We start from the raw sequence: 20144 nt of genomic DNA on the forward strand, positions 1-20144 counted from the left end.
ATAAGAAGAAAACAAGAAAAAAAATACTATTGTATTCAGTGGAATAAAAAGTACATAGAATGGAGAGCCAGGTTTAGGGGGAATTCTAATCAGTTAAAAAGTGAAGTAAAAAGCACACAAAATGCCACAAAGAAAAAATTTGAATCCAAAATAAAATAATTTGTTTGTGAGTGAGGATCAAATGACAGGAAAGTGAAAGAGAAAGGAAGAAACTAAGAAAGAGGGAGAAAAATGAAAAAGAAAAAAAGAAGAAAAAAAAAGGAGAGAGTTAAGGTTTTCAGAGTGTTACCTGCATAGAGAGAAAGAAAAAAGAAAAGAAAAAAATGGGAAATGTAACACCTTTGGGTAATGTAGTTCAAGATGAAGAGAAAAGAATAAGATGAGCAGAGGATAAAAGGACCAAGGTGGAAGAAAAAAAAATAAAAATAAGAAAATGAAAGAAACAAAAAAAAAGTGAAAAAAGTTATAAAGACTGTGGATTATCCTTGATTTTGAGAGGTTATCTTCTTCCTTTTTCTTTCTTCTCCCTCTTCCAGGTCGGTGGCACTGTACCCCAGGCTCTGCCCCTGTGGCACGCTTAGGAAGAGATTTGCAGTTGATATTTCTCTAAGGTGATGTCATATATTAGGTTTCAGTCTCTTTGGTATTTGGGGCTTGTTAGCGTTTGCAGGCTCTAACAATGGTAGAGTTTGTTTTCCTGGGGCCTCTCTTTAAGTCTCTCCTTCCTGAATTAACAGCCTGGTGATCCAGCTATGAGGTTGCCCCTGCCACTGCCTGGAGAGTTAGAGGCCCTAATAGCTGGCAAATCCCCACTCTATTTCCACTCAGCACAGGACTCTGGGTAAAGCTCTGTCAGTCAGAGCTGCTAGCATAATCAGGCAGGGCTTGGAGCCAATTGCTCTCCAGGTGTCTTTCTATGATCCTCCAGGCATGTCTAGTATGTCTCAGCACTCTGTGGGACCACTCTCCCCAGGCTTTTTTCACTTTGTAACCTGTATTGGTTGGCAGTAAGATGCCCTAGTTGCTGCCTGCAGTGCAAGAGGTCTTGAAAGCTGCCAAATTCCTCCTTTTAGTGCACAGCCCTGAGTATGAAAGCTCTGCTGATCAGAGCCACCAGCTTAAGCAGGTAGGGAGGCGTGTTGACTTCTGTTCAGGCTCCTTTCTAAGGTTCCTCGAGTATATCTAGTTAAATTTGCTTTAGCATTCCATTGGATTGCTCTCTGCAGGCTTCTTCCTTGTTAAAAAAACTACAGCCTAGCCTGTCCAACCTCTGCAGTGTTCTCTGAGGTCTGTTCTGTAAGAATGTGTTTTTCACCCTGTATCGGCTGGTAGGAAGTTGCCCCAGCCACTATGTGCAGAGCAAGAGGCCCTAAAAAATATCACATCTCTTCTCTTAGATCGCTGACCTGAGAAAGAAGACCTTGTCAGCCAGAGTTGCTGCCAGCGTAAGCCAGTTGGGCAGTGAGCAGACTGTGGGTTAAGCTAGTTTCAGCGGTTGGATCTGTGAATCTGCTCCAGAGACTGTCTGCAAGCTGCCTGTGCACCCCTCCCCCTAGTACTTCAGTATTCTGTATTTTTTCTTCCCTGGGAATGTGCTTTGTTAGCCTTGGTGGAAGTGTCCCACCCACCTGGAGACATCTGGGCCTAAGGAAGTCGGCTTTCATGCACTCCCCATGTGCTGTTGTTCGGGGAGCAGGGATTACACTGAGACTCTGGTCACAGCCCATGCAGAAGGCTACTGCTGACAGTTTCTAACCCTGCCCCTCTGTCCTGAAACTTGGGTGCCCATGCCTATGGTGCTAGGAGGAACCACTTGCACACTGTCCACGCTTGCCAACCAGGATATTGGGAGTAATGAAGTCCACTGCTTGCCCACCTCTGCCAGGGTCCGCCGCCAGCATTACCTTACGTGTGCTGAGCCATCGCGGGCACACTCTTTTCTTGGCTTGAATGTCTCTGCCCCAGCCCAGCTCTTTCCATGCCCCTAGCCCTCACTTTTTCTCAGTTTCAAATAAAAGCAGCCTTTGTTCAGGTCAGTGAGGAAGGCAGAGTGTTCCATTCTCCGTCTTATTTCCTTCAGTGTCGATTATATATTTAGCCACCTTTTCGCCCAATCATACCTTTGTTCAGTGTGTGGGATGTACAGAGGTGCTCCTGGGATTGATTTTCTGTCTCTAGTTGTAGAACTTGTTGAAATTTAGGGGAGAAGTATCTGGAGCGCCATTTATCTGACGTCACTCCTTGTTTTTTTTTTAAAATCAATTCCCAAGTGGGAGCAAAGTCTCTGATGAAATGGTAAGTTACAAAATCCTTTAGAGAGAATTGCTTTGTCCTTTCAAAGATTTTTGTTGTTGTTGTTAAGGCTACAGAAATTACCTTCTTAAAAATGTGTTTTTGAAAAGATAAATTAGTAACAAATTTCAATGTTTTAAAATTCCATTAAAATGCCAACTGATTTCTTCCAAGCATGGCCTACTTTGTTTCAACCTCCAGAGCAGTATTCATTTTTATTGTTTGCAATGCAAACACACTTACAAAGAATTATAGCACATGGTTATATTTAAAGCATATATTATTTACGTATTGAAGGGTATAGAATTATATTCATTGACACATAATTAAAGTACAGAGACATAATAATAAGTTGGAAGTGTGTGTAATAATAATTCAAGGTAATCATTGTGTTATGATTGTGCTGCAGATTAGAGCAGAATATAATAAAGTCTACATTTAATTAGAGCTCTTTAATTCTAAGGCAGATTGAAAGCAAAGGGTACTTCAAAGAAGTGCCAGCCCCATTTTTGCTATTGAAGCAGGTGAAAATGTGTTCTGCAAAAATTCTACTTTGAGCTTAGGAGTAGCCAGTGAAATGACAGATAAAAAAAATTTTAACCTCTTCAGCACTTTGTTGTATGTGCACAAGATAGAGTCCTTATACTAAGATCACACAAATAATTCTTGATTGGAGTACACAGGTGTCTCCCAATCAAGCCTCATCTGTCTTTCCTACCTTAGCTCATGTTATTGTTCCACAGAGAACCTCTGCTCTGGTCAACAGCCTTGGCATTGGCATCAGAAATACCATGAACACTTCCTGAGAACTTGAGAACATGCATGTCAAGCACCTGGTGTTGCTAAGTCTTGATGAAATAAGAGCTTAGGAGCAAAGAAGTTAATCAGCTACATTTTCAGGGATACTCAGGCTCAGATATCAGAATCCTGTATCTAACCACATGTCTTGCTTCCCAGGAGCCCTTGAACTCCAACTTTCTTCAATCTGACTGATTGACCTTACCAGAAGCCCCTCAGAATGGTTGCCAGGATCCCCTTGTATGAGAAAATGGCACCCTATTCTGGCCTTCCTAAAACAGTGCCCAGACTGTTTTTGATCTTGCCAACTTCCTACTTAGGGCTCTGCACAACCCTGAAGTACCCAGAGGCAAAATCCATCCTTTCTTCTAATTCCCTTGCTAGAGCAGCTTCTCAATTTCTCCTTTTCAGAGAGCCCTTAAGTCTCAAAAGTCACTTTTACTTGTGATTTATACTGATTCTGATTGCCTGTGGGACTCACAGAACCATTTGTGGATGGATGCTGAAGTAATATTTTATATACTTGTCTTCTTACTAATATAATATACTCTCTGTGAAGAGCATTCTTTCAACGCTCTTTGTATCCTCAATGGCTGGCACAATGCCAGTTGTGGAAAGGTAGGTATATTGTACGGTGATTAGGAGTGTGGGCTCTGGATGAGGTTCATTGCAAAGGGAGATATAGACCGGCAGACACCACCTTAACCAAGTGATCTAAGTTAACATTGCTGGTAGTGAACTAACTAACACTATGTGCCTTCTGAGAAAATGCATGGAGAAAGACATTGCATCATTTTTGCAGTTTTTTTTTTTTTTTTTGCCAAAAATGGATAACCTGAATCTAAACATGAGAAAACATCAGACAAACCAAATTTAGTGATATTCTATAAAATAACTGGCTCATCCTCTTCAATCATTTCAAGATAAAAAAGACAAAGAAAGACCGAAGAAATGTTCCATGTTAAAAGAGACTAAAGTAATGTGAGAATTGAATGCAATGTCTAATCAAGCATTTGATGCTGGATGACCAGATTTTTTCTAAAACAGGCATAATAAGAAGAATTGGCAGAATCTAAATAAGATCTGAAGACCTTATAACAACATGTTTCTAATGTTAATTGACAGTACAGTGACAGTTATACCATGTTTAAATAAGAGAATTTCTGTTTTTTATAAAATCACAAATGGAAGTATTTAGGGATAATTTGCTGCACTCTTCTTGCAACTTGAAGACTGAAATTTTGTCAAAATAAAAGTTTTTTATTTGTTTGTTTTTGCTATTTTTGGAAGTGTGGATTCCAGTATCAGACTACCTGGATTAGAATTCCAGCTTAGCCATTTACCAGTCATGTGATAGGGGCAAGTCTACAGCTTTCCTATATGCCAACAATAAAACCAGAAAGTGAACTAAAAATAATTCTTTTTACAATTGCAACAACAAAAAATACCTAGGAATAAACTTAACAAAAGATGTTAAGGATCTATATAGAAAACTACAAAGCATTACTGAAAAAATTAAAAAAGACACAATATTCCATGTTCATGGATCAGAAGAATCAACACAGTTAAAATAGTCATATTACCCAAAGCAACATACAAGTGTAATGCAATCCCCTTTAATACCCCAATGTCATTTTTAAAAGAAATAGGACCAAAAAACATCACCAGGTTTTTATGGAACCCCATTACACCTTTAGTCTATTTGGTGTGTGGACCTTTCAAGTGTGCCTGCTAGCCCATATGGAGTTCCTTCGCTATATTATAGTTGTTCAATTTATTGAAATTTCAAGAGGAGAGTTCAGGAATATCTCTCATGCTGCCATTATCTGATGTCATCTACATAAGATCAAATTTAACTTTTTAAAAATTAAAAAAATAAAAGCAAGGGGCCTTGCTAACAGCTATGACTACTGAAAACTTATGGGGACTCTTAATTCTTAATTTTTTGGGCTTGATAATTGTATTTAAGATATAGGTACCACACTCATGGTAAGTTTTCCTACCACAAGATATTTCAGGTCTGCTGCCATAGAGAGGACTTTGGCTCAATGATGACTATTAGAGTTTAGTTTTCAAAATTTTGAGAATAATCTGATAATAGCTTTTTCTTCTTATTACATTATAGGACAGAAATTTAGAGTATTCTGTCAAGTTCTCCCAGTAACAGGTGATGTTGTCCATCTTCAAGTGGTTCATAATAATCTGGCTTCCCCTTTCTGTAATTTCTTGAGCTATGTCATTTGCTTTCACAAATTGCAACAGCTCCTGGACATTGAGAGATCTATTTTGACTGGCATATTGTGAATTCCACCCACTCATCACCAATATGGAAAACAAGTGAACTACATAGGAAGAGGTGTTTGAACCAGAATCATGCAGCTACACCTCAAAAATTAAACAAATACTTGTATTTGCAGTGATCCACAAGAGGGACATCCTTAGCAGCTGACTTTCCAAAGGTATCCTTGATCCTCGGAAATATACTGTGGAATTTTTCATTTACCATGGCCACTGTGCTGCTGACCTTACCAGATTTTCTCTGAAGAGATCCCACTGTCCAAGATCTTTAGGACAAACTGGCCAAACAGCAGGCCCCCCTTCCCAAAATGTCCAAGCAGGATATGTGATATCATGGTACTCTGATATCTTGCTGAAGGAGAAGACTGGAATAGCAGGCTCCATTTATTTAGGAACCTGAGGATAATCTCGTAAATTGATCACCATCTCCATGTTGAGGAGGTGCTCAATAATTTACAATAAAAAGCATTCCACACTACTACATCTTAACTCTCACACCTGAAGTCCTGGCTAGTGTAGCTTGTGTAATCTGAAGCTCCGGTTATCCCTCTTGACTTTTCACCACCTTATTTCAAATACTTGGTATCTAGGACAAGACTTGGACCCTGACAATTGATTATTTCTTATTGATTATTTTTAAGATCATTAGGATGTTTACTTTAAAGAAGGCATAGTTAGCTTTGAACCCCCATCTAGAGCTCAAGTACAATGAGATGATCATTCTACAGGTTGGTGACACACAGCTGCTCATTAGGACTGCACAAGACTCATTCTTAGAAGGGGCTTTAACACACTGCCAGGTGAACACATTTGCTTTGGGCTGGATGTCCAATGTATCTGTCCTTTTCTCTTACCAGAAGAGAGCTGTTCTGAATAGCTCAGAATTTCATTTGCTTTGTTGATCCTGGTTCTAGAATCAGAGTGATGTCTCCATGGAAGAGAGAAAAATGATTAAAGAATAACCAAGACCAAATCCCTTACTTTACTAAAGAAGACACCCAGGCCCAGAAAATTCATAAAACATGTTTGAGATTACTCTGCTGGTTTTGGCAGAGGACTGTAACAAGTTTTCTAACTCTCATGTAATTGTCCCTTTCCACCAGGCCATATTGTAATTGGTAGAGTCAAGGAACTCAGAGAAGCTAGTGTGAAGGCAACAACAAGAACAAGGGCCAATGGTCCTCACATAGGCTTGAGCCAGTAAAGAGCTAAAGGGCCTCTGCTGAGATGTTGTTTGGAAAAACTCCATGTTACAGTAATGCAAGAAAAATAAGATGGCAACAGTTACTGACATTTGGGCAATAGTTCTCTATAGGCTCAGGTGGTCAATTTAATGTTCCCTCAAATTTAGTTGTATTTCTACTTCACTGACCAAAATAAAGTGTTCAGATTTCACTATCCTGTTTGCTCTCTTGATTTTATATCCTCTTTCTTATTTCTTAATCAAGAAGTCTATTATACTTTTTCCTGGTTCTAAGTTTTTGCCACATTGCTTCATCAATCTTCCTGGTTTTTGTTTTGCTATGATCATCTTAGACTTAAGATATTAAGTGTGGCTTCACTGAAAAGTTCACAGCTGAACTTGACCTTGAATAACTCAAGAAGTACAGGACTGCCACAGAAAGAAAATTCAGAGTTTACCTTTTTTATTGGTTAAAAAAACTATTTCCAAAACAACTTGAACATAGATTTGAAAAACTATAGACTTGGAGCTGAACATTTCTGTAGAACTCATCCATCCATTGTCTCTGACATCTGAGAGTTAGAACAATTAATTTTCATAAAGTTTTCCCAGAAAGAAGGTAACACAATTAATGTAGATATATAGGCAATGGGGTATCTGGAAAAAATTGTTTTTCTTTTCTAGCATATGGCTGTTACTTTGAGGGAGGATCTCAAGGTTAAAGAGCTAAATGAGAATCTGATAGCAACCAAATTTTAGAATGCTCAGAAAAAACAATCTATTTTGACTGAAACATGCACTTGAAAGAGAGCAAAGCAGAGTTCTGAATTCACTACAGGGCTTGTATTATGTGTTTGGCATGGTGTTAAGATATTTTAGAATTTTACATAGGTAGCTAGTGCAGGTATATGGTGAATATCGTAAGTGTGGCTCTTGCAAGTATCTTTACTTTTTAAATATATATATATCTTTACTCCAAAATATCAAAATCAGCATCTCTGACTTTGAATTAGAGAGCATCAATATTTTTTAAAAATTAAATAAACATAACCAAAATTCAGATTATTGACTCTTAAGGAAAACATTTAAACATCTAAAGCTATTAGATTCTCTTTTGGTAAAAATGATATCTTTCTGCAGAGAAAAATTATAAAACTTTAAGATAATTTAAAATTTTATTCTTTAATTAATGATGTGAAATATTCTGCTAGAAATAAGAGTGCTTTGCTTCTAGTAGTGTTCGGTTTCCAGCAGAGTTTTGCAGCCTGCCACTCACCCTCAGAGCAGATGCTCAAAGGCAGAGGACCCCAAGGAGTCAGCTGCCTTTAGCTCTTTCTTCATGCAAGGCTGCACAATGGGCAAGCCACTGATAGCAGAGTCAACATTTGTTCAAGGGAAGAATAGAGAAGAAGCAATTGTTCAGAAATTAGAGCGCTTTGTTAAGTTTCAAAAATGTAGATTTTAAAGAATCAACACGTGGTTAAGTGATCATGACGTAAAACTAAAATTTGAAAGCTCAGGGTGTGGAGTAAAACAGACATCTGAATATCTCAAAGGGCCAAAATGTCTTTTTTCTTGCATATCTAGTTCGACCTATTTTGTTCTATTCTTTCTGCCTTCGTTTGGAGTCATGATCTTATTCTGACCCATTCCATGGCTGGCTAAGTGGTTTTGAGTCTCTTCCTCATTCAATCCAGACTCCATATTCTGCTGAGGTTGCTTTAATTTAGGAAGAAAAAAAAAGTTCATGGCAAATTGGAGAAAACCAGAATGTCCAAGAGCAGGTATATTGTTGGAGACACTTTGTATCCATTGATATGATGAAGCATTTATTGTGTAGCTATTGAAGTCTGAACATGGAAGGAGTTCTTCATGACCTGGACCATGGTCATAACAGGGCACTAGGTGACAGAAGTGGTGTGGTTTAAGTTATTTTAACCAGGTCATCTGAATTTCTGCATACACTTAGTTGTGCCTGTCACATTTGGAAAGATAAAAAGGTGCTGCCAATTACCAAAAAGAAAATCTTAGTATAGACCAACCTTTCTCAGCTGGAGTCTTGTGATAGAACTAAACCTTAAGGCATCCACTGTGTGTAATAAGTTAATTTCTTTCTAATCTCTCCAGAATGGGACTACTTATGTACCATCTTTATAAGAATTGAGAAAATGATCACTTGAATCATTTTTCTATTTCATGTGATTTAGAAAAGCATTTCAGTTATAGACCATTATACATATACACAGAGTCCAAATGATGGGACTAAACAGTCCTTTAGTTTTGCTATCAAGTCAAGGGCCTCCTTAGGTGGGCATCAGAGGCCCTTTTCCCTAGTCTGTCACTCAAGGTCTTCAATGCTACAATCCCCTGGGTCTTTGTATTCCTTCACTCCAAATCCTCCTAGACCCCAGTTCTTAGTTCCCAAGTGCCAATTGACTGTGAACTCAGGTCCTGGGTGAGGTGACAGAAACTGGACCAAACATTGGAAATAAAATATCAAAGGAAAACAAGAATTTCATAGAGTGGATAGAAACATGAGAATGTGTGAGGCATTTGAAATGGTGAAGAGAATCAGAATAAGATGGCAATATTAGTTGTTCACTAATTCATTTGTTCTCCCATTTTTATTTAACATATATTTACTAAAAATCAGTAAGTGGCAGGCAGGTACTGAGCTGGGCACTGAAGATACAGTGATGAGAATAAGACAGATGTTATTCCCTGCCTGTTGGCAAGACATTTACAGGCTGGACAGGCTAAGCTATAGAGGGAATAACAAGGTTTTACAAATTCCATAGGGAAACCACTTTTATCCAAAACTTTGCAGACAAGCAAAAGAAAATAATAAATAAGTTGGGACCAGATTGCCCAACTGACCCCTTCTGATTCAGGCAACTCTCACTGACACAGTAACCCAAAAGAATGTATGAGACACAGTCTCTTTGTGGAGGAGATGGGAAATGCCTTTGCTGGCAAATCTTGACCTTTATAAGGAATAGCAGAGCCATGGTAAACATGGCATTGTGAGTTCAGCAAGTCAAACCATTTCTGGGCTAGGTGTACTTGGGCTGCTAAGGTTATGCTAAAGAGCTGTGGTAGATGCTTTTGTGTCTTGTATCACATTTCCTTGGCCCTTTCTGACTTCAGCTGCAGTCAGCATGAATGAGCCTTAAACTCCAGGGTGTCTTAGTTTCTCTAAAGGCTTTTACCAAAGCTTTTAAGAAAACACTCAGAAAGTGGAAGGAAAGGCCAGGAATACCTACCAACCAGGGGGAGATCGGGGTCCAAAAATAAATGGTCTCACCTATTGTCCTCGAGAAGCTCAGTATATATGATTCCTCAGTGGTTCCCTGTGAGAATGGGTCTGCAGTAGTAATCAGCTCACTAAAGCAGCCTTCCTTTAGCTTATTTTCCTTCTCTGTCTCACTGTCCTCACTCGCTCATCTTGTTCCTGGGGTCACCTTCCAAATACACTACCTGCAACCAAGTGTCCTTGTTTCAAGCTCTGCTTCTTGGAGAACTTGAACAAAAACAGGTACCATATCTCCTTCCACAGCACTACCTTATCCTCAAGGAAAGAGGCTCTGCAGATAAAGTTCTGAATTTGAGACTGCCTTACCTAGTGTGTCATATCTGCATTTGACTAATGCTTGTGCTGTTTGTCCCCAGGCCCCCATTCTTTTTCTCCAGATGTTTGCTGGTCTTCTCAGGAATACCCATGGCTTCTCTTATCTCTGCTTTTGATGCCTTACCCAAGAACCTGTCCTTATGGCTTTCTCAGGGCTTGGCATTTTCTTTCTTGGGTCTCTTACTCTCTTGCATGCTGGTGCAGTTCCATTCATCTCGTATCAACTGGCCACTTGGGATGGTCTGTTTTGAGTGGGTATAGTATACCTACTGGAGTTAATGGCTCCTGAGGTCTTCACTCCTTCCCCCTCCCCCTGCCATCCCTCAGGCTAAGAGACTCAAAATCTGGAGTTTACCAAGCAGCTTTTAATGTCCTGGACAGAAGCAGATGGATCAAGTGTTAATAGTGAGGGGAGAGAACCAGGGTACAGCCAGAGGCACAGAACCTCGTAGAGAGAAGACATTCATTGATTGTCATCATTAAGCAGTGTTCCTTACAATATCTCATGATGAAACTGCCCAAAGAGCTTCATCTAGGTTTCTAAAGAAAAATGGAGAGACTGGCTGACGTGGTGGACCTTGACTTCTAGGACTTCTGGAAGAGTCTGGGGTCAGAAATGCTGGTCTCTGCTTTGTGTCCTTGAACAAATATACACTGGAGAGATATAAGCCCTCTCCCCACATTTCAAGAAGAGATGCAGCACATGCACAGCTAGGAAAGGAAGAACCTAGGGACAAGGAGGAGCAAGTGAAACTTGGCTTGTCAAGCAATCATCAGCATGCAATCCATGAGAAGACACATAGCATGAGGTGTCAAGAAGAAAATTCATGGGATGTTAGTGAGATCTTTAAGGACCCTCAGATCATCAACAACTACAATAAAAAAGAAGTAGTTCTGGGATTCCAGTGAATTTTGAAGGTCTGGAGTGTGAAAAGTATTATCACCATAATGAACCTTGTTTCTTCCTTCACAGGACATAGGCCAAGAAAAATTACATGTGGAAAAAACCAAATCAACAATGAGCATCTCAGTCTGACCAGGCAGTGGCGTAGTGGATTAGAGCATCAAACTGGGATGTGGAGGACCCAGGTTTGAGACCCCGAGGTTGCCGCCTTGAGTGTGGGCTCATCTGGTTTGAGCAAGGCTCACCAGCTTGAGCCCAAGGTTGTTGGCTTGAGCAAGGGGTCACTCAGTCTGCTGTAGCTCCCCCCGGTCATAGCACATATGAGAAAGGAATCAATGAACAACTAAGATGCTGCAATGAAGAATTGATCCTTCTCATCTCTCTCCCTTCCTGTCTGTCTGTCCGTTCCTATCTGTCCTTCTCTCTGACTCTCTCTGTCTCTGTCACAATACAAAAACCAAAAAAACCAAAAAACAAAAGAACAAAAACCAAAAACCAAAAAAAAAAAAAAAGAATGCTCATCTCAGTTTCCCCTTTCTATTCATTCAAAAGGATGGAAAGGAATGACATTGCTTTGCCCTCTTCTTTTCTTTCAGAAGTGCTTACCTTTGAGCAAAAGCATTTGTTTCTTATAACAAATAAGATCCTTCTATTTGCATGGTAGTTGAATGAGACAATTTTTGTACACTGAAAGTTGGAAAGCAGACAAGCTGGTTCCATGAAAGGGTGCTAAAAGGAGTGTGGCCCTACATTCCCTGAGCTAGAATGATCATCACTCTGGTCTAAGTAAATGAAAGCCCATTCCCCTTCCTCCCTTTTCCAGGTTACACCAGCCTGCACCTAGTGCCCCATTACTTGGAAAAAGTTAAACCATCCCACATTCTGCTCATAGAGTGAGTGGTATTGTCCCTGTAATAGAACCCATGATTTACTTTCTTACATGGACAATCAGCTCCTTGCCCATGAGATATAAAATTATTCTCATTTTACTGGCTTTTGAGTCCTCTTTCTTCTAAAAATTAAAAGGTTGTCTATCTTTGGTTTTGATAATAATTCAAAGTAAAGACATCGGTTCAGTTCACATCTTACAAATCAAACGTTTCTGACTCTAAAATTATTTTCTGGGTTCAGTGTCTCAGAACCACAATAATTGACTTGGCAATATGAAAAGTCATTTACAATGAAAGTCTGATGAGGTTCTTCTTCATTTGATGCTAGAAATGTCTTCCATAAATCTAGCTTATTAAAACAATGAGTTCTTCAAAAGATCTATGCAATTTTCAAATGAGATGGTCATAAAATTGCTATAAAATGTTAAAAGTCTATTCTCTGTTGATGATAATGATACAGATATTGATGTAAGCCCAATAAGTTACACCAAGCACATGCTTATCAAAATGGATAGATGGTGGCATTGAAATATTTCTTCATACCATACAGAAACAAGATTATGTGTTTTTATTTGATTTTTTAGTCTTTTCTAGTTAGAAGAGACATCTTTCATGTTTATAAGTATGATTTTCAGTCTTCACATATTTTATGTTGAAGTTACTATCTATTTTCATGACTCTTCACCTACTGACTTATGCATTCACTCCTCAACAAACATATATGGGAAAAGCACCATGTAGTTGCTTTAAGGAATAAAAATAGAACCAAATGGTTCTTAATGCTCAGATGTTCATGATTGTGTAGTAAGCATAGGGAACGGGGTAGGGATGTGAAAATGTTAGTGTAAGCATTTAGTTAGTTATTAAGGGAGAAAAAGATAGTTGAAAGAAAGAGTAAAAATATTAAAGTTTAATAAAAGTAGAGGGTATGCTTCAGTGAGAAGCTTCAACATCCCATTTAGCTTAAATTCCTAGAAGGCTAAAAGTATTCATAGATTCAATTGCACATTTCAGGAATCCATTGTGTCTTCAGAGTCCATTGTGCCTCAGCTATCTAGACTCAGGTTTGGGAGGAATCTCCCCAAGAAACTGCTAGTCATGTGCTGGGGTGGGGAGAGGAGGTGTTTCTGTGCTTGTACTTTAAGCATGCACAGTGGAAGCCAGAATGGCGACCACAGAAACCTGTCAGTCTAGTCTAGAAGAAGGATCTGATTGGTTACTGAGAGGAATCAAAGCAAGCCCATAAAATTTTAAAGGTTGGCTTAAAGGAAAAGCTAGTCATTTCCAGCTTGAAAATATAAACCTAAGCTTAAGAGAGATCTGGTCCATTTCACCCTGTTTGCCCCTCTTTCTGCTTCCCTGCTGAGCCACATTTGCAGCCATGATACATAGGGTGGCAGCCAGATGGTCTCTTAAGTATAGGCTTTGAGCAGTACCTAAACTGGACTGAACTTTGCTATAGGCTGAACCATGGCACAGCATATCTAGACTTTGATTTTTATAGTGGGCTTACTGAAGACTAGAGTTGACTTTTTTCTTGGTGAGACAGAAGGAAATAAGACATTTGGAACTTGTGGACAACCCTCTAGTTCAATCCCAAATAAATCTTATTATAAAAGTCTAAGCTTTTCCAAGTGTGGGTTTTATAATTTTTTTTTATATGACACTGTACATGAACCTCCCAGAACTGGCTCCAGAACTGATATCAAAAAGAGCTAACCAAAATGGTACCCAGAAAAGAATAAATGTGAAATAAAAGTGTGATCATTGTGCTATGAGAGTGAAGACAAAGAAGAGTTACTTCTCACTTGAGTACCAGAGAGAAATCATGAAAACACTGGTAATTCACTCTGATCAATGGAAGACACCATCGCAAGCAGCTATCTGAACCTCCACTGACATAGAAATCCATCTGTTTTAAGACTGATCCAATTTCTTCTTTAAAGATGAACTTGATAGTGGCCTCTGTTACCATTCGGTAGAGGAGAAATAATCAAAAGTGCTGTCATAACAGAACAGAGAATAGAGATGTCGTGATAAAATATTATTTTTATTCTAGTTGAATTTATTTCTAATATTTCACGATGTAAATTAAAGTAATTAAAAGCCAATTGAATAGGCAAAGACACCCATAGCAAGCTAAATAACATAGACTTTAATTCACTCATGGTTAGGAGTGGCCTGCTAAATCTGGTCATCGCTTTGGTGGGGCCCCAAACAAACTTGCTTGGAGAGGCAGAGTACTTCACGGCAGTTGCTGAGGGGTCTTGGTAGGCTACACGGAGTCTGCGTTAGAGTCTTGAGCTACTGTGTTGATTTTCACCCCAGATACTTTTATCTGATTTGGCCACTTGTCACATCATAAGGTTACATTATCACACTTCAAACATAAGTCACACATGGGCTTGATAAGGTTGATAGATGGAGTTATTAGAAAAGGGAGTAAACCTGTTACACCTTGGTAATTGGACCTTACACAGTGAACTTTTACGTAAAATATGGTTAATCACATTAATTCATACATAGTTGGCACACCCATTAATTGGCACACACTTGAAACATATGGAGTTATCTCAAAAGAGCGTAGTAGGTTATATCTAACTCATTCTTGGTTTCCTTTTCACATTTTATATTAATTTGATTTTATGTTTACTATAACAAGAGAATTTATGTGTAAATACTTTACAAAGCCCAAAGTAATTTACAACTCTGAGCATTTATTATGATTGATCTTATTTTTCAGAAACCTTACATCATGAATGTAAACAACTATAAGGAGACCACTTGGTGACTCAGGAGCACTTGTAGACCTGAGATATTTCACTTTCTCACTCAGGTTGGGTTTTCTGACATTGCTAGCACTGCAGCTACTTTCCAGGACTTCCCTCTGAGGATCTTGTTTTGATGGAACCCAAACATGCTACGAGGCCACCTTGCTCATAGCAGAGCTTCCTCACTGCTGGGCCTCTGGGCAAGTGTAGTCACTGACTACCCAGCCAACTCTTCTTTTTCTTCTCTTCCCCTGTTTCAGATTCATAAACCCATAATAAGCATACTTATGAAACTTGCTGCATTTGAAAAAATTCCAGGGAAAGGTGTTAGAAGATTACAAGGGAATGGAATTGGGTTTGGGGTTACCATACTAAGAAGTTTGATCTAGCAATATCTGTGGCCTTTCCCCAGGCAGACAGAGTCACTGACTGTGTTGTTCTAAAATGTTCCCACAAATTCTTGATCACTACAGCTACCAAGGTGGAGTTTACTTCCTCCCCTTGAATGTGAGCTGGCCTATGGTTAGTCACATGTAATAAAATAGAGAGGAAGTGACACTGAGTAACTGCTGATCCTAGGTCAGAAAAGGTAATACAGCTTCTGCCAGGATCTTGCTCTTTTGGGACAACTGCCTTGGATCTTGGAGCTATCATGTAAGAAGTCCAGCTACCCATAGGCCACCAGCCACCATGCTAGTGAAGCCACATAAAGAAACCCCATAGAGATAGAGAGAGATGCCTAAACAGCAACAGTTGTCCCAATGTACAGCTCTTTAAGTCTTCTCAACATCAACCTCCAGATGTGTGAGTGGGCAAGCCATGGATGGTTCCAGCTTGCAGCCTTCAAGCCATTTTTGTTAATGCTAAGTGCAGCCAGTTTGAGTCACCTCATGGAGTGGAGCAGTGACGAGCTGTTCCTGCTGAGCTCTGTGCAGATTTTAGATTTGTGAGCAAAATAAATTTTGCTGTTTTAAGCAATGAAGTTTTGGGTGGTTTATTACACAGTCTAAGAACTGGAATACCTACTTAATTTTGTCTTATAACCAATTTTATTTCCCCTGAATTGACCAATAGAACTATTGTTTAGCCAAGTGTAAATGGAGCCAGACTTTCTATTTTTGGAGATGAAGTTTTCAGAGTGGGTCTTCATATCTGAGACATGTAGACCTTAATCATTGCAATGTACTTTCTTTTAGTAGCAGAGAAGTGGACTGACCCCTCCCCCCATTTTATTATCTATGGTAAAAGCAGGATTTGTGTGTTTGAATTCAGTTATTTTCTTAATTCTATGTCAGTTTTTGTTGTTGTAACCTTTCTTTCCCACAGGGAAATATTTTTTCATCAATTTCTAGAATTCAACACTGCCCACTGTTAACTCACAAAGTGTTTAAAAGTGATTTATCTACAGAAAAAGTTGTCTCTACATATTTTCTCCTTCCATGACAGGAAGATGCTGGGTTAATATAAATTTTAACACAATTTTCCCCCCTGCATATTCATTTATGGATTTAAAGGGTGGGGTGTCAACACTTTTTATTTCTTGGAAATGGCCTAAAGTAGTTAGTTAAGTGAAGATTTACAGACAAATAGATGTTTAAAAATGAAAAGAAGAGAATCTAATCAAGTAAAGAGAGAATATGAAGAAAAGAAGTATAGAAATACCATAGTTCTTACAGAATCAAACTGTTGGTAACTCAACCATCTAGATTACTTGAGACAGGTAAACACAGGAAAGAAAATAAAAAGTACCTACAAATACCTGGATAATTGTTTGAGTTCTTATAATTTATTCATAGATTGACTCTCCAACCTTTACTTTGATACTATTTCTTCACAGCAGTAAATTCCAGCTTCTGAATTTGCAAATATTTTGCACAATATTGTAACATTTGTAGTCATCTGATTTTCTTATCCATGGCAAACTAGAATTAACAAAATAAGCAAAGAGGAGGTGCTTAAAAGGGAAAAGATGGTAGAATAAGAACAATGACGGGGTGACGTCAGAGAAATAGAGCTGTGAGGGGTGCTCCCAAAACCTCTTCCTGAAATTTCAACAAATTCAACAACTGGAGACAGAAAAACAATCACAGGAGCATCTGAAATACACATACATCAAAGGTACGATTGGGCAAAAAGGTGGCTGAATATATAATCCACTCTGAAGGAAATAAGATGGAGAAAGGAGTATTCTGCTTTCCTCACTGACCTGAGCAAGGGCTGCTTTCACTTGGAACTGAGAAAAAGGGAGAGCTTGGGGTGAAAAAGCTGGCTGGGGCAGAGACGTTCAAGTTGAGGAGAGAGTATACATGGGGCTCAGTCCATGCAGAGCTAACGCCAGTTGCAGACCCCAGTAGAGGTAGGCAAGCAGTTGCCTTGTTTACTCCCAGTATCCCGATTGGTGAGCATGGGCAGTGTGCGAGTGGATCCATCTGGTGCCTCGGGCATGGGTGCCTGCATTCCCAGACCGAGGGGTTAGGTCAGAGACTGTCAGCAGTGGCCCTCTGCGTGGACTGTGACCAGAGTCTCTGTATAATCCAGTGTCCCAAATGACAGTGTGACAGTGTGCAAAGAGCCAGCTTCCCTATGGGTGTGGTGCCTCCGCCAGCCATACAGGCAAACAAAGCACATTTCTGGCAAAGAGAACTATGAAAATGGTAGGGGGAAGGGCGCACAGACAGCCTCTGGAGAGCAGATCCACTGAGTGCTGAAAGGAGCCTAATCCAAAGTCTGCTCACTGCCCGATGGGTTTATGCTGGTGACTCTGGCTGACAAAGCCTTATTTACCAGGCCTGCGATTTAAGGGGACCCAAAAGAGGGACTTGATAGTTCTCAGGGCCTCTTGCTCAGTAGGCAGCGGCTGGGGCAACTTCCAGCTAGCCAATACAGGTTAAAAAGTACAGTTCCACAGAACAGACCTCAGAGAACACTGTGGAAGTTTGGCAGGCTGGGCTGTAGGCTTCTCAACAAGGGAGAATCCTGTGGAGAGCAGACATGCGTAGTGCTGAGGCAAATTTTACTAGAACCAGAAATCAGCTCACTTCCCTGCCTGCTTGAGCTGGTGGCTCTGGTTGAGAAAGCTTTCATACACAGAGCTTTGCTTTGAACGAACCTGGAAAAGGGACTTGGCAGCTTTTAGGACCTCTTGCTCTGCAGGCAGTGACTGGGGCATCTTCCTGCCAGCTGATACAGATTACAAAATTAAAAAATCTGGGGAGAGTAGACCCATGGATTGCTGAGGCATACTAGACATGCCCATAGAAAGACACCTGAAAAGCAATTGGCTCCCAGTCCTGCCTGATTATGCTGGTGGCTCTGGCTGGCAAAGCCTTACCCAGAACCCTGCTTTGAGCTGAGATAGAGGGGGAATTTGACAGCTCTTAGAGCCTCTCACTCTCCAGGCAGTGGCTGGGGCAAATTCACAGCTGGATCCCAAGGCTGCTGGTTCAGGAAGGATTGAGGAAGAGGCTCAGGTAAAACGGACTATCCCATTGTGAGAGCCTGCAAATGCTGACAAGCCCCACCTACCAATGGGACCAAGGCCTAGTTTATGTCATCAACATAGCTACATATCAACTGCAAATCTCAGCCTAAGAGTGGCTCAGGTGCAGAACCTGGAGTACAGCACCATCAGCAAAAAGAGAGAACAAAAGGAAAAAAGAAGAAGATAACCTCTCAAGAGCCCAAGTAAACCACTTAACTTTACATCTTAAGGAACTAGAAAAAGAAGAACAAAGAAAACTCAAAACCAGCAGGAGAAAAGAAATAATAAAAATCAGAGCAGAAATAAACAAAATAGAGAACATAAAAACTATAGAAAAAATTAATAAAACAAGGAGCTGGTTCTTTGAAAAGATCAACAAAATTGACAAACCCTTGGCAAGACTCACTAGGGCAAAAAGAGAAAAGACTCATATAAACAAAATCCAAAATGAAAGAGAAGAAATCACCACAGATATCAAAGATATACAAAGGAATATTGTAGAATACTATGAAAAACTATATGCCACCAAATTTAAAAATCTAGAAAAATGGATAAATTTGTAGAAGAATACAATCTTCCTAGACTGAGTTATGAAGAAGCAGAAAGCCTAAACACATCCATAAGCAGGGAGAAAATAGAAACAACTATCAAAAACCTCCCCAAAAATAAAAGTCCAGGGCCAGATGTCTATACTAGTGAATTCTATCAAACATTCAAAGAAGACTTCGTTCCTATTCTACTTAAAGTCTTTCAAAAAATTGAAGAAGAAGCAATTCTGCCAAACACATTTTATGAGGCCAACATAACCCTCATACCAAAACCTGGCAAAGACAACACAATAAAAGAAAAATACAGACCAATATCTCTAATGAATACAGATGCTAAAATACTAAACAAAATACTAGCAAATTGAATACAACAACACATTAAAAAAAATACATCATGATCAAGTGGGATTTATCCCAGAATCGCAAGGATGATTCAACATATGAAAACGGTTAATGTAAAACACCATATCAACAAAATAAAGAACAAAAACAATATGATCTTATCAATAGATGCAGAGAAGGCATTTGATAAACTACAACATAATTTTATGTTTAAAACACTCAACAAAATGGGTATAGAAGAAAAATATCTCAACATAATAAAGGCCATTTATGATAAACCATCAGCTAACATCATATTAAATGACATAAAACTGAGGACTTTTCCCCTAAAATCAGGAACAAGACAAGATTGTCCACTCTCTCCACTTTGATTCAACGTAGTGCTGGAAGTACTAGCCAGAGCAATCAGACAAGAGAAAGAAATAAAAGGCATTCATATTGGGAAAGAAGAAGTAAAGGTTTCACTTTTTGCAGATGATATGATCCTATACATCAAAAACCCCAAAGACTACTAGAAACAATAAACCAATACAGTAAGGTCACATGATACAAAATTAATATACAAAAGTCCATTGCCTTCCTATATGTCAAAAATAAAACATCAGAAAATGAGCTTAAAAAATAGTCCCCTTCATGGTTGCAACAACAACAACAACAAAATACCTAGGAATAAATGTAACAAAGAATGTAAAGAACCTATATAATGAAAACTACAATGCATTGTTAAGGGAAATCAAAAATGATATAATGAAATGGAAAAATATTTCTTGTTCTTGGATAGGAAGAATAAATATAGGCAAAATGACTATATTACCCAAAGCAATATACAAATTTAATGCAATTCCTATCAAAATTCCAATGATACTTTTTAAAGAAATGGAACAAAAAATCATGAGGTTTATATGGAACTCTAAAACCCCAGAATAGCCAAAGCAATCCTAAGAAAAAAGAATGAATCTGGGGGCATTACAATACCTGACTTCAAACTATATTATAGAGCAGGGGTCCC

The 20144-nt window shown here is 39.1% G+C and overlaps 1 pseudogene; it reads right to left on the minus strand.

Moving 5' to 3' along the window:
* Positions 1 to 5148: 5148 nt before the first annotated feature.
* LOC136386336 (protein O-glucosyltransferase 1-like) overlaps positions 5149 to 20144 on the minus strand; it is a 48331-nt pseudogene continuing 33335 nt past the window's right edge.

The sequence above is a fragment of the Saccopteryx leptura genome, chromosome X (assembly GCF_036850995.1).
Source record: "Saccopteryx leptura isolate mSacLep1 chromosome X, mSacLep1_pri_phased_curated, whole genome shotgun sequence".
Classification (NCBI taxonomy): Eukaryota; Metazoa; Chordata; class Mammalia; order Chiroptera; family Emballonuridae; genus Saccopteryx; species Saccopteryx leptura.